Consider the following 14,337-nt stretch of genomic DNA (forward strand, 5'->3'; position numbering starts at 1 on the left):
ATTGTTCCTCCTTAATCTTGATCACCTTTTCCTCGTCTGAATATTCTCTTTTCATCACTTCTTCCTTTTCTTCATATTGTTTTCCATCTTCCCATCCCTCCATTCCTCATCATTTTCTTTTTGAAAACCACTCTCCTCCTGTGTCTTTGTTATTTTTCTTTCTTTGCCTCTTACACCCCTCCTCCTCTCTTCATCCCAGTTAAGCAAACTTTTCTACTTGGCTGTGCAGCCGTTAACCTTTGACAAGTTTTAATGGACCCTCATGGGCTTTGAATGAATGGAGGATCGAGTCAGACAGAAATCATGGTTTGCCCACCAGACTATTAGAGGCTTATTACCTGCACTTTGGTTTGGACCTCGGTGAGTTTGTTTGTTTTTCAACAGGATTATGCAAAAAGTTCTGAACCAATTTGCACCAAACTTGGAGGTGGAGCGATGTGGTGGAGGCTGTGGAAGAACCTGTTGTGGTGTGTGGATGCAGTTAAAAGGAGGAATCCAGAAAATGTCTTTCAATTATCATGCAATAATGAACTTTTCATCAATGCGATCAATTTCTCATAAAATAATGTGTGAATCTTGATGTAGAAAGACAGCAGTTTGTAGAATTCCTTATCAAGGATCAGCATCACACACAGGCATCTTCTTAATACCAGTATGACCCATGAGCACTGAAGCACTGAAGCATTTACAAACATTATTCATGTAAATAATTTTTCAATATTTTTTGCATGTTGTGATACCTTCTTGGTCCACCATTGGGCCTCAGTCCACAGGTTTGAAGCACTCCTCTACTAAAATAAAACCTTTGACTCCCCTGCTCATTAAGAACAAGGGATATGACAAACTGTTAGCCTCATATTGAAATAAACATGTCTGTGAAGTAAGAATCACGCAGAATTACTCTCCACACTACCTTAAAGCGTGAGAAGCAGAAGTTTGTAAACTTCCTGATACGAGTCAACAAGCGAGCGAGCAGATTGATAGATGGGCATTTGATGGATTTTGCTGAACAGATGGAACAGCTGCAGAGCCCTGAAGTGGCCGTCCATCCTCAGACTTGTGTGAGCAGACTCAGACAGGATTTGTAATGGGCCTATTGACCAGATTTAGAGCTTTAGCTTCAGCCTGTTATGGTAGAAAAAGAAAAAAAAAACTAACTAAAAGGAAGAACCATTCAACATTGTAAGGGGCAAAATGGACACAACCAGATGTTATTTGAGAGTATCGGCCTCCTCATTACAGCAGAAAACATATGAGGGAATTCCATTCAAATTGCTGCGAGCTATCACATGGGCAAGGAGATCATTTCTCACCGTGTTGTAATGGTCTATAACTACTTGTAGCACTCTCTTGTGCCGGTGTTCACACACACACACACACACACACACACACACACACACACACACACACACACACACACACACACACACACACACACACAGAAGAGTGCACTTCGACCAGCAACCCCAGCGAGCTGCAATAAAGGCGGCACTGATAATTATGATAATGAATCTAGCTTCTGTCTGCCGTCTATTGTCATCTGGTAATGAGTTTGTCCCGAGGGTCACTGGTGTAATAGCTCATTAGCAATGCCGGCTAATGCCGCTGTGAGATGTAGCCCACAATTGCCAGAGGTGCTTTGGTCAGCTGGACTATTTGTTTGCTGTAGTGGCTGAACTGCTGCTTGACTGGCCTCTCTTTCAACATTGATCAGTGTGGATTTCATTACCACCGAGAGACAATGTGGCTGTGTCACTGTGTGGCTGTGTGCAGTGTATACAAAACGCATTTTATAAAAAATCATAAAGCTGAAAACAATATCTTAGAAAATATAGGCTAGTAGTATACATGTTTCAGCAAACGATGTTTTAGAAAACACAACAATGTTGGAGTGCATACCATATTATAGGAAACATATTTTAGAAAATGCAGCAACATTTTAAAAGACAAAAATGAGAAGAAGAAAAAAACGTGATTTGAGGGAAAAAATACATTTGAAAAAACATCTCAGAAACCACAATGGTGCTATGCACATCACACATCACACAGACCATGTTTTGGACAAAGCAGCAACATTTCAGACAACATGACATTTCAAATTACTTTACAGAAAAGAACTAATAAATTAAAAAAAACATTAAATATCATCAGACCCTCTGAGATGTTGCATGGAATTTGACAGGCAGTATAAAAATGCAACAGTTCAGAAACCCAATGATGTTAGGATATCCGGTACCAAAAAAAGCAGCCTTTCAGAAAACCCTTGTGGTATTTAGAAAAACGCATCATTTCAGAAAACACACCATTTCTGAGAACCTGACATCTCAGGGAACATTAAGCATTTTAGGAAACAGAAACATTTCATTTTGAAAAACACTGCTTTGTTTTGTCCTTCAGGGCCACCGTATTCTTAGCCTGTTTCTGTATCCCTGTATGAGTAAAAATGTGTGTGTCTTTCAATATGACCAATATTCACTAACCCAGCACTGCCTCATTAGCTCAGTGCAGATGGATATCCCTGGTCACTGCAGTTTCCCGTAGACAAACGCTACAGGGCACCCTAATATAAATGAATTGTCCCCAGCAGGTTCTTGCACAGGCACTTGGCAGCCCACCGATAGCACATTTCCTCTCTAATGTAGACCTTATTTTTCAGCCTGGGACACACAAGACAAATTCATCCTCACTCTGAGACCAAGGCTCACGAAAACATATCGCTAATTTTGCTCCGGGAGCTTAGGTCATATCATATTTTATACGCAGTGAGCAGAGGACAGGGAGTTCAACAAATTCTTGTAAAATGTAATAAAATCAGATATAATGGTTATAGTTCTGGACCTGAAATAAATCAGACACTTAGTGTTGCTTGATGCCTCCATAAAAAAATAAAATTTTAACTGAGAGTTGCACAGTCTCTGGTCTTCTCGTTTGACCTCACATGATAAAGCTGTTTATGTATCAGTTATTCTCTTGTTTGCAGCCATGCTAAGGTCTGCTTTCAGCTTTCAGGGGCTGTACAATGGCACATTGGTGTTTTGCAGTTACAATGCTAATGTTCTTTAAGTTTGCTAATGTATGCTAATTAGCACTAAACCTATTGTCGTTTCAGAAGAAAATTCAGTGGATCACTGAGGTCAGGAGGATGTGTCATCTGAGCACTTTGTGTTCAAAATCTTATGTCAGTTCAACAGGTAGCCTAGATGATGAATAGACAAGTGTTGAGATATTTCCAAGTATGCAAAGTGGTTGATTAACGGAGCAGCAGGAAAAAGTTGTAAATATATTTTTACAACGAGGAGTTTGTATTTGGTTATAAAAAAGTCTCACATTAATGTGGATGAATCTATGTTACCCACACTTGTTAATGGCTCCATTTTCGATAAATATATCGTTTTGTCTCTATCGTTATTTTGTTATTATTATTAGTGGTGGAAATGCTGGGCGAGCCGACCAGCTTTTCCTTACTTTCGGTTTCGCGGACGCTGCCCGGCGGGTCATGACAATAACGCTGCCGAATCGCCGTTAATGGTCGGAACTACAACAATATCTGATTGTCTTAGAACCTCCGACTTTCATTCTTGATGAATGAAAACATTCTTGGCAAGACGTCCGTCTTGTGCCGGTCCAAGAATTTCACCGTGCGCACGGAGGCTCATGGGAAATGTAGTGTGAAAACACTTTGCTTTCCAAAACTCCTTGTTGTCCCTTTAAAGGACACATATCATTCCCCTTTTCCACAAATTAAAATAGTTCCCAGGTGTCTTAAAGACATGTCTGTGACATGCTTCGGTCAAAATACCCCAAGGATCAAACATCACAGTACAGTTCTTTTCATCTGGTCTGGTTTCAGTGCCTGTCCCTTTAAATGTAAATGAGCCACAAATCTAGGTATCCTGCAAATTACAGATTTTTTGGGGAGGGGGCTATATATCCCATGTGGCCTGGGATTGCCTTGGGCATCGCTCAAGACAGGGATGTCAGGAATGTCCTGCTTAGTCTCCTGCCACAGTGACCTGAAGATACAGTAATGGATGAATGGAGAATGAAACACATCAGGTCATCCGTTCTACATTTCCGCAGCCATCAATAACAGGAAACGTGTAAATATTGTAGAAAAAGACAGTAGTTTGAGAGTCTTAGTCTGTGATAGTAGCATTTTAGTATGTTTCATGATTTGCAAGCTGAAATGTGTAGAGATGTGGTCCTGTAAATAAAACCTCTCTAGCTCTAGAAGAAAAGATTTGATTGCCCATAAAAGTCAGAGATATTGAATTGCAGTCAGCCATTTTGCAAGCAGAATATATGTCATAGTTTAATGAGTCAGTCAGCCATTTTGGCTGCTGGAGTCATGACTTAATCAGTCAATTAGAGCGGCGGTTGATTAATATGACTGGACTGGGAGCAACCTCAGCCAAGAGAGAAATGGGCCGGTGAATGAATAATCACCACTGGGGTGCTGGAGCGCTGCTGCGTGAGTTATAATCATCAAAGATTAAAGGGGAAATAAACTCAAATTTTAAATACGGCCCTGGCTCTCAGCTTCTGAGGATGATGATCCATGGGCAATTTCTCTGAGTGAGTGGAGACAGAAAAAAAAGTTGAAAGACGGTTATTTGCCAATTGAACAATAATGATACCTCTGGGGCTATATGGGAACAAAGTAATGAATAAAGTAGGGTCAGCCATAATTCTTTACACTCTCCCCTTTTCTCTTCGAAAATAGCTATGCAGCCCTTGTATGAAAGAAAACTGGGCTGTATGTTTCTACAATCAATAATTTATGAGATAGAGTAATTTTCATTTCCTCCTCAGCTCCTTTTTGGTCATCTCTGAAGCAGGATATATCAAGATTGAGCTGCTGCTTTTGACGGTGCTATTACGCTATCAAAGCTGATTGATTACGGAGGCAGCAGAGCTTGAAATTCAATACTTTTAATTTATATACCAGGACTTTAGACCCAACTTTTATACCTTTCAAACATCAACTTATTTCATATAGTGCTGAAACTGCTCCCCTGTGTGAGCTGCTCAGGGAGTTATTTCAGTCTGCTGATTCAGTCCCACTAATATCAACCAGCATCAATGATGTTGATACTCTGTAATCATACTGATGTCATTCATTCAGTCACCGTCAGCTACATTAAGTCCACTACAACAACAGAAAAAATGCCTAAAACATACCCATTTCTTCTTACAACTTCCTCAGATTGCACAAACAATGGATTGAAACAAAAAATACAAACAAGTGTGAATGTGAATGACACCACAGAAGGTGATCATGTAGCTCTTACATTACATTACAGTGAGGTTAAGCAAGACATCATTCTTATACTGAAAAAAAAAAAAGATAAAGGACGATGACTGCAGTTGTCAACATCACCACGTGTTGGTTCAGCAAGCTCTGCACTGCACTTTAAAATGTCTTTATCTAAAACATTCAGTATCTTCATGTTACTCTTCATGTTGCATGGCCTTCACCATCAGTGCTGAGCTACTGTATGGAGTTCATATTCTATTAGACATGTTTTGGTACCTGTTGTGTGAAAATAGCCACAGGGACATTGACTAGCTTCAATTCTGTGTAATGTCTTTCCATTTTCTTCCTGGATTCAGTTTATTTCTTGGTTACTAACAAAAAGCCTAAAAAAGTGAATAAACTACAACACTTTAATCTTTTTTCAAACATTTCATCTTGGACTATGGGACAAATTAATCATACATATTCAACAAACTTTGTTATTGGCTCTAGGCTCCGTCTGTTGGAGGTAGTAGCTAGCTATATGCCACTGACAGCTTTGCAATATTGTCTATTATGTACAGCATATGGACATTTATGTGCAAATATTCATATTCACCATAGCCATTCATATTCAAGAAGAGTTAAGAGTGGCAACAAATTGCTAATTAGCCTCTGTGCTAACATAATTTGCTGTTTGCTTGTAGTGTGTTGTGTGACTGATCAGGACATAATTATGTTCCATCTCAGAAAAAACATGGAGCCATGTAAAAATCAGTGAGTCTCCTCCTTCTCATTCTCCACACACAATGTAGAGTTAAGTTGGGTAGCAAAGGCACTACTTTGTTTGCAATAGACTATCAAAATAAATCTGATGGAAAGAGTGAGTTTAAATACATATCCTGTTCACTGCTTGTATTTGGAAATTGTCTAGGATGATCAAAACAAACCTGGACTGTTTTGGTCTGATTATCCTGAAGTGGGACATCATAATGACAACAGATCTGCAATAACACTTTTTTTCATCATGTCAAAAGGACATGTCATGTGGTTGAATTTCATTCAGCTGCTTCAGCTCAGGGTCCTGCCATACATGGTGTTGATACTGACTCACTGTCATGACTGACTGGGACTGGTAAACAAAACACCACTATTGTTAATAATGTTATAGTGCACCAGTGTTTTTTTGTTTTGTTTTGTTTTTACCACGAGGAGTCAAAATGTCAGAATCATTCTATCTTTCTTTCTGTGTCCAGACAAATGAAGACATTGCGGTTCATCAACACTGGTGTTTTCACTTGTTTTACCTGATTAGACCTCAGCTCACAACTGTGTGGGCGTGTAGCTACTGTGTTTTGATTGACATCTCCCTCACTTTACTGCTGCACCTGTTGACAGGTTCAATCACAGCAGAGGATTACTGTAGATCTTAAAAGGCTTTTATTAATCAGAGGCAACATCTCAGCAAAGACTTTATGGAACTTCATCAAATTTGGATCAAAAGTTTATCAGGACTCAGGTAGGAACATATTAACATTTGGCAATCAAAGGTAAAAGGTCAAGGTTGCAGTGAACTCACAAAATATGGTTTTGGCCTCTTTAATGTGATATCTCAAAACCACCATAGGGAAATTGATTTAGATTTGGCGCAAACATTCACTTGGACTCATTGGATTAGATTTTGGTGGTCAAAGGTCAAAGGTCAGGCTCTTGTGAGTGTTGTATATCAGGAACAAGATGTTATAATTAATAAATAATAATACATGTATAAGGATACAATTAAGTGATTACATTTTATATGCAAATTAAGTCAAGGGTAGAGTTCACTGATATCACAATGGTCTGCAAAAACAAAAACAAAACACCTCACTGGTGTAACTCAAGAAGGGGGGGTTGTCACCATATTTCCTGCATATTGGTTGGGTGGTGGTATTGGTGAGAGCCATGTTAGTGCTGGAAGAAGACTGGATATCTAGTTCCTCGGAGAGAGCAGAACAACTTAATTTACTTCAGTTTTGCAACATTTCTTACAGATAAAGGAAGGTTCCTACAGGATGCATTCTATTTTACTTCTGTGAGGAAACACTCTGGTACCCTCTATGCTTTCCTTTTTCCTCTAATTTAACCGCTGAGTAAATTTCATTATACTAGGACGCATGAATGCCATGAATGTAAGGCTTAACATGGCACAAATGAAATACTTTTCCCCTGCCTAAAAAAAAAAAAAAACTGGTTAAAGAAAAACAAGGATCCTCAAAGACAGGAACTTCGCACAAGAACAAAAATATGAATAAAGTGTCAGAGAAAACAGCACCGCAGCTATTCTAGCAGAGGAGAGAGTCATGTATGCCGAACAATAATAAGCAGTGGATAATTTCACCATGCAGGGAAATAAGTGTAAAAAGTGTTTTCATCACAGAGCCTTGGACCAACTCCAACCTCATCAGAGGGGCACATTTATTTCAGAGTCAGAAATGCATTGGCTTTAATTTCACGCTGCACGCATTTCGATACTAGCAAGAGGGCGGAAAACGAGAGGGACAGGGAGCGAGAGACAAAGAGGCAGAGAGAGAAAATATGAAGTTTAATTTTCTGCCAAAACTCACCATACCAAAGAGAATTAAGGTTGATACACTTACAAACAAAGGAGGAAGAGAGGGAAATAAGATAAGGGGACAGGGGGGGACGGTTTCTATCGAGGTTATGTAAATTCAAGGGAGGTAATTGGAATTTAGTTTTAGAAATAATTCAATTCATTCACTGTTTGATTGTCTTTAGCTTTGTGCAACTGATCATTAAGAATGCGGCAGTGCTTATGAAATTGCTTCATTTCATTGCTGGGAGCGGAGTCGGAGAAAAGTTACGATCCTGGGGAAATGGCCGTGTTGATGTCGTTGAGAAGGCCGTGTAATGAGACAAAGGCAGAAACACTTGAGAATATACTTATAGTTGGAAATTAAATGTTTATCACCATGTTTTTTTCTGTATAAATTCACACATATCTGAGCAGCCCGGTACAGTAGCTATGTTTGTACGGCTGATGCTGAAATGATGGAGATCCTCAGCTCCAGCCGCCAGACTTCTTCAGTCTCTCTCTGTATACTCTGTAACAGTTTTGTATTTGTTAAAACACATATCCATAACTGATTAATTGTTTCACTAATTATGATACAATTAATAATATGCAGGAAAAATTCAGTGATAACATTTCATACACATGCTTTAACATGATTTCCTGTGACTTGATGGAGGCGAACGAAGAGAAGACCCTAGCTGTGTGATTGTGAGGTTCCAGTTGGAAAAGCAGAATGAAACAGAAGCAAGGTCTGCAATTAAAAGTATGATATGTTAACTGTTGAGGAAATTGCAATGCTTCTCAAATGAATACACAAAGCAAATAAAGATGTAATTTTCTGAGCTCTGATATGGCATATGTCCCACCAGCTCCTGAAGCAGACTCCTCACGTTCACATTACAGCAGTGAATGGAAACACATTAATTATCTTTTTTCTCAGACTTTCTGGAAACTCTGCTAAAACTGGCTCTCCACTTGAGTGAAAGCCTGACTTGTGTGTGTTTGTGTTCAGCGTTGTTGTCACCGACTGATCTCAGAACTCAGCAGGAAACCCCACTCGTCTCTGTTGTAGGAAAATGTGTTGTCATGTACAGTGTGAAGTGACTTGTGTTGATGGAGCTGCCTGTCTGTTGTACTTCAGTGCTGAAAGTTGACCAGTTTTGAATGTGCATTTCTCTTGTGACAGCAGCAGCTTTGTGTTGCTGCATCAGATCGTTCATCATGTGGGCTGATACATAATGTCATCATTTACCAGCTCGGCTCACACACACAGATGTGCAGGGCTTGTCTGAGAAGTATTAGGATGGATGAGGGAGAGGGTGGCTTCGACTTTGTGTGTGTGTTTGTGTGTGTGTGAAAATGTTTCCAGGACTCCACAGTAGAATAAATGGAAAAGGCTGTGGGTTGCACAAGTTATGTTATATGGTTATTTTCAGTGTCAACAGAATAAGCAGCCTCACCATTAACAGCTGATTAAATGAATCAAACAGCTGCCCCTCTACACAATCTCTGCAAAAATAGCCACTAATTCTACCATTGTCAAGCTGTAATGAAGAGAAAACCACAGCAGAAACAGTCATTTGCCAATTATTCAAACTACTAAATATATCCTCAATGACATCTATTCTACTTGTTTCTCTCACAAACTTCCTAAAATCTATAGAGAGCAACTGGTAAGCCCAAAGTCGTGGTGAGGATGAACGACTGTGGGCTTACCAGTAGCTCTCTATGGAACCAGGGGCCAGGTTGAATGCAGGGTTAGGGGCATTCAACCTGGCTCCTTTAAAAACTAAAATCCCCCCCAAAATAGCAGAAGCCGAGGCCACCGCTCTCTGCATTCTGCTGGTTCTTGCCTGCTTCACTGTACCTGCCAAGAGCTGCTTCTATTTATGGAGCCGAGAAACTGCTAGTGATCTAACATGCGTAACAATGCGACTCAGACCATAGTACAACAGAGCTGTCTGTTATGTCTCTATGTGATGAGACAGAAGTGTGATTAGGGACAAAAAATATTGATCAAATGTTTCTGAGAAAAAGAGTATAATACATCTGTGAAAAAACTTATATGACAAAATGCTAATGTAATCCTCAGTAACCCTGTGTCTTTATAATCTGAGAGGAGACTGAAGCAATAAGTGTTTAAATATGGCGACTCTACAGGAAGCCTGCTCCATTACTGAGTCACTCTGCTGCTCCGTGTGGGAGATACATTGGAAAGCCAGATGTGAGCTGGTCATGGCTCTACACTCACACAAATACACAGTAAGCAGGCTGGTCCATTTATGTCCTACAGAGTTGAGCCACTATGGATGTTTGACCATGTGAAGATTTTCAAAATAAAACTGCCAGCCAGCAGCCTGGCTCAAGAGGTAGTGGTGATGTGAGTTTGTTCACCAGTACAGTCCAGATTTAAATAGTATAGCAAATTATGGTTTTTGGTAAAGACATTTACCAAGAGGTGACATATATGTCATTTTCCATTTACCAAACTTTCAGGAAATATGGTCACAATCTGTCCTTCTTACTAGTGTTTTTGTGGAACATGTCAAAAGGTTATTTTTGCAATTTGTTTTAAATTCTATCATGATTAGTGAACAGATGTGTGCAGTGACTTTGACCTTTAACCTTTGGCCACCACAATCAAATAAGTTCATTCTTGAGACCAAGTGGACTTCTGTTAGCCTCGTAAATGCATTTCATTTCATTTCTCGGGAGAGTCTGGCCTCATCCCCCCTCTAAGCGTTTGGGGTGGGCGGGAGCTGGGCGGGAGTAGTAGCAAAGACGGTTTAATATCTTTGGTAGTAGCGTTGACAGACAACCCCATTCAGCCAATCAGCAAGTTGGTGTAGTGACTGGTCTTTGCACCAGTCGGTCCCTGATTGGCCAACGTGCTGTGTCAATCACAGCGGGCGACGCTGATTGGCTCGGCCTTCTGAGGGTTTCAGTCCAAACGCTTAGAATGGGGATGAGGCAAGACCCTCCCTCGGAATGAAATGAAATGCACTTCCGCGAGAGGCTGGTTTACGAGGCTAGACTTCTGTGCCAAATTTGAAGAAATTCCCCTTAAGCAATACAGACATATTGTGTCAACAACAATGAGATGGCCAACCTTGCAACAACACTGCGCTGAGACATAAAAAAAAATGCATTATGTTATCAAGTTCTGCTTTAGATAAAAGCATAATGTAATACTTGGAAATCAATTTTGTTTTGCTGTTTAAAGCTAAAGTGCGTAACTTCTACGTGTCTGTAAATATCTGTTTCACCCAAGCCACTACAAGAGGAGATGATACAACGGGTGTCCAGGTGTGCCTGACCATTGTTGTGAGGTCAGACACACCTGGATTAATCAGTTGGTCCAATAATGTAAGACAGGAAATAAAGGAGCTGTCTTATTTCAGGAAGTAGTGGAGCTGTGCATAAAGCCCATTGTTAGCAGCCTGGTGTTCGCCACATCGTTAGCCTAACGAGCAGTAAGTTACAAGGTGTGTAGCCCGTGTTGCTGTGTGTAACTTACTGCGGGGAGTCTGTGTGCTGTGACGAGCAGTGTGCGGTGAGTTAGGAGTGTTACAGTCCGTGACCAGCAGCATGTCCATGGTGTTACTCCGTGTAACGTGACGAGCAGTACACATTTTGTAGCCAGTGTTACTTTGTCCAACAGTATGCTGTGTCTGGTGAGTGTTACTGTGTGTGATGTGCATTACCGGTACCATGGAGAGCTACAGGGGTAGCGGTGGGGAGGGGAGGGGCGGGTTACACTGGGCCATAGGTGCCGGCCGTATCGTTGTAATAACGCAGAAATCCTCTAGGGGGCGATTGAAGTTACACACTATAGCTTTAATGAGATATAATTAGATTTTTTTATATTTAAACACCAAATGGATTTGCAAACCAGTCAGAGTGCAACTTCCACAAGTGTTGAGCCTCCAGCAGAAACTCTGAAAACTGACTTTAGTGAAGGACGAGGCAGCAGGTGTCCAGCACTTTAGCTTCTGAAGTGAACTTAATCCGCATATTCATAGATTCTGTATTCTTTTTTTTTTTGTCATTCAAATTTTTATTTGTTTTAACATAACTTTACAGACATTTCAAGTGTTACAGATATCGCACAAATCAATAGTCTGTTCAAGAAAGCAAAAAAGGAGAAACAGATTGATAGGACGAGGAGAAAAACAGACAAAAAGAGAAAATAAAAAACATCTGAAAAAATAAAAACAAAATACAACATTGATGAAAACAGAACACTCATCCCACAACTCAAAGGCAGCCCCCACCCCTGGCACCCCTCATGCTTCATACATATTCAAAGCATAAATAAATACAATTACATGCAATGTAACTATCCTTCCAGCCATGCCTTACACCCCTCTATGGCACATCCCTTATGTAGTTCACAAAGACTTCCCATATCTGACTAATTTTATTTGGAACATTATTAACCCTAGCAACCATCTTTTCAAAGGCAGCAGTCTCTGTCATGAGTTTTGATTCTGTATTCTTCAATATGAGGGAAGGATTTAATAAAGTCACTGAAGCTATACTGTGGTTTTACATGCCTCAGAAAAAGTTTAGAGAAACTTGATCAAATGCCTTTTCAAAGCCAACCTACAGCACCAACTTCTGAGCAGAGAGTTGATCTGATGGAAAAGCTTTGATGATATTTTAATCATTTATTATTAATAGATATTTTCATAAGCACTTTCCATTGAGCTCACCGTTACCTCATCAGACATGATGTGCTGGTATAAAGGGAAGGATCAAAGCAGTGAAGATGATTCTGCTTCCACATTTTACTGTATCTTCATCCAAACCTCCAGCATTGACCACAGTCAGCCCATCATCATCATCATCATCATCATCATCATCATCATCATCATCATCATCATCATCATCATCATCATCATCATCACAATGTGAATGCACACACACACACACACACCCCTGGCTTTCCATCTTGACACACACAAGAGAAAATTGTGTGATTAGACCTCAATGTGCATCTATCTTCACCATATGCTTATTTTAATATGTAATATGTGCTACAAACTGTGTGATGGTGCGCAGACAGTGATGGATGATTTTATAAACCAAGTCCAGCATGAAGAAACATGTTCTACATGCGCAAGTGAGAAAGCAATTACAGCAGAGATAATTCTCACAGTCACACTCGCCACCCGGCCCAGTTTAAAATGTCTGAGCTGCTCCAGAGGCATGGTAGTTGAAACTCAGGTGTGTGTAAATCAACAAATTGGTAACCATTAAAGTTATGTTTTCAACTGTGTCTGTTGTTTGTCAGCAAAACATCCTGGAATTATTTGCACCAAACTTGGTGAAGGGAAGACACCGGTCCAATGAAGAACCATTTGTTTGTACAGATTCAGTTAAAGGGGCAGATCCAGGAACTCTTCATCTTTAACTTCAACACTGTACGATATGCAGTGCTGTGCCATTCCACTTATGTGGAGCATCTGGACCATGGAAATGTCCAATGATTCTTTTGGCTGAAGGAGGTTGCTCCACTGGCAGGTTTCTGTGTTTTATTTTCCAACTAAATCAATTCAGTTTGGTTCAGTTTTATTTACTTAACTACTGAATCGTAGCAGAAGTTGATGTGCTTTCCTGTGTTCATATATTACATTATATTCATAATATCAGTTCTTTCTCCGTGCACTTACATTCATGATACCCCACCAGATTAGCCTGGTGCCTGTTCTGGGTTGTTGCTAGAGCTGGTTCATAGTTGGCTCAACTTGCAAACCCTCTAAGGACTGGTTCTGGTGCCACAACAGACCCACATCATGACATGACATGATTTGGTCAGTGCTGCAGCCGTATCCCACTGCTGTCCCCTCAAACACCAGTTTGGGTCTTGGAGCTCCATTGGATGACAACAAAACTGTAAGGAGGCTGTTTGTCTCTTCTACAGACCACTGATGCTTCATCTATGTTGTTTTTTTAAAATGGTGATTTTGGTTGGTCTTGTAGAACAGCAACAGTGATGATACATTGGGGAATGTTGGACCTCCTTCACTTTCTGAGTTTGGTGGGAAGAGAAAGAGAAAAAATGTTGTCTCCACCCTCTCCAGCTCCTCCCTGGCTCCCGTCCACCTGACTTCCATCAAGTCATCAGCCCTGCAGTATTTCAGCTGTGTGTTCACAGTCCCTCTGTTTCCGATTCTTCTATCTACCTGAGTGAGAAACGTCGAGGCCTCTTTGTAATGCCTGTTCACTGCTTCGTAGTTATTTCGAACCTCAGTCTAACTTCTTATTCATTTCGTGGGTTCTTGCCCCAGCTCCAGTTCCATTTTGTCCTCCAGTCACTCCCCACCTACCTTTCTGTCTGCCAGACCCTCACAACCTTTGTCCGGTCCAAACCAAGGCGCCAACAGCTCTTCACAATAAATTCAATCTACTTGCACCACTGAGTTAGGTTCTGCTTTTGAGTCCCAAAACATTTCAATAATGGAGCCACTAATGCCCCTGTTACTTCAGGGTACGTTTCAGATTTAGACTGTGAATGGATAAT

Source organism: Trachurus trachurus (genome assembly GCF_905171665.1).
Source record: "Trachurus trachurus genome assembly, chromosome: 7".
In the NCBI taxonomy this organism is placed as follows: domain Eukaryota; kingdom Metazoa; phylum Chordata; class Actinopteri; order Carangiformes; family Carangidae; genus Trachurus; species Trachurus trachurus.